Here is a 1318-nt window from a genome sequence, read left to right on the forward strand (position 1 = left end):
CCATAAGAATTGGAGGAGAATTAAGTGACTAGTTCAAGTCAAGTGGACGTGGAATGTCTGTCACTTTTCATCACGTTTTTAAATTGGACATTAAGAATTGTAGACAAGTTAGAGGGCACGACATTGGGTGATCTAGAGTTAAGCTCTTTAGTTTATGTAGATATCTTACAACTGGCGGACATGTTTGAATTAATTATAGCACTCTTCATTATCTTGGAAAACTGATGTAGCTGACTTACAATAATTGCAAGACCAAGTGATTGCAACTTAGAAAAGTGACTGTGTTAAAATACAGCAGCAGGGAAGTCATAGAACAAATAAAATCATGTGTACATAGAAAACTTGATCAATGCCAATGGTGCCATGAAGGATGAAGTTAAAAGGAGATGCAATTTAGCACCCCTCCAAGTTGAGATTGGGGACCACCAGGAAAATATGTAGTTCAACCTGATTCTTTCATCACACTTTTGGGTCATATTGGGCCTCCCCTGGCTCTCTTTTGACAACCTGACCATGTCCGGGGTGGTGCAGGAAATATGGTTCAACTCCGGGTTTAGCCAGCTGCAGTGCCTAGTAAGATCCAGTGGGAAGAAGACAGAATCCACCCCTGGGAAACCATCCTCCCTGCTTGGTACTACATTAGCTTCGGGAAATACTAGTTCCTTGACTCTGGCCAAGTACAGCGATCTTGTGGCCATGTTCAATAAAAAAAAAAGTCCTACCCCCACACCTACCATATAACTACCCTATAGGCCTCCAGTCCCGTGCAAAGATACCTTTTGAGCACATTTACCTTTTGTCAGAAACCAAGCTCTCATTGACTTTGAAAGTTAGATAGAAAGAATATAGATAGGTAATTATGCATATGTATACGCTTTCTGCTGAGCTGTGGCGCAAACCTAGTATCTGTTCTTATCAGTTTAATATCTGATATGTTCTCGATGTGAGAACTTTATATTAAATTGCCTTATGTGTCACTTTCCAAAGACAGTGAAATAGAGATAAATGTCAGGTTCAGTTAGAATATAGTGGATGTACTGATATACCTGAAGTTTTCAGCATTGCAACTAATGGAATCCTTTTGTTACTTTTTACTTCCCTCCCCAGCCCCCTTAGTGGGGGGGAGGGGTGAAGGCAAAAGTGAGGAAGACTTAACATTTGCAATGCAGGTGCTACTGCAATAGAAATAATAAACAATAAAATTAGAGGCCTCCATATCAAGAATCAGTGCCTATTGTTCTAGGCACAATTCATACCTATTTGTCATTTTCATTTTTATTTTTCAATAAAGTCTTAGACCTAAAACCATGAATATTAC

At 39.4% G+C, this 1318-nt stretch overlaps 1 pseudogene; it reads left to right on the forward strand.

Moving 5' to 3' along the window:
• Positions 1 to 869: 869 nt before the first annotated feature.
• LOC112059528 (U2 spliceosomal RNA) lies at positions 870 to 983 on the forward strand (annotated as a pseudogene).
• The last annotated feature ends 335 nt before the right edge of the window (positions 984 to 1318 follow it).

This window comes from Chrysemys picta, chromosome 5 (assembly GCF_011386835.1).
Source record: "Chrysemys picta bellii isolate R12L10 chromosome 5, ASM1138683v2, whole genome shotgun sequence".
NCBI classification, from domain to species: Eukaryota; Metazoa; Chordata; order Testudines; family Emydidae; genus Chrysemys; species Chrysemys picta.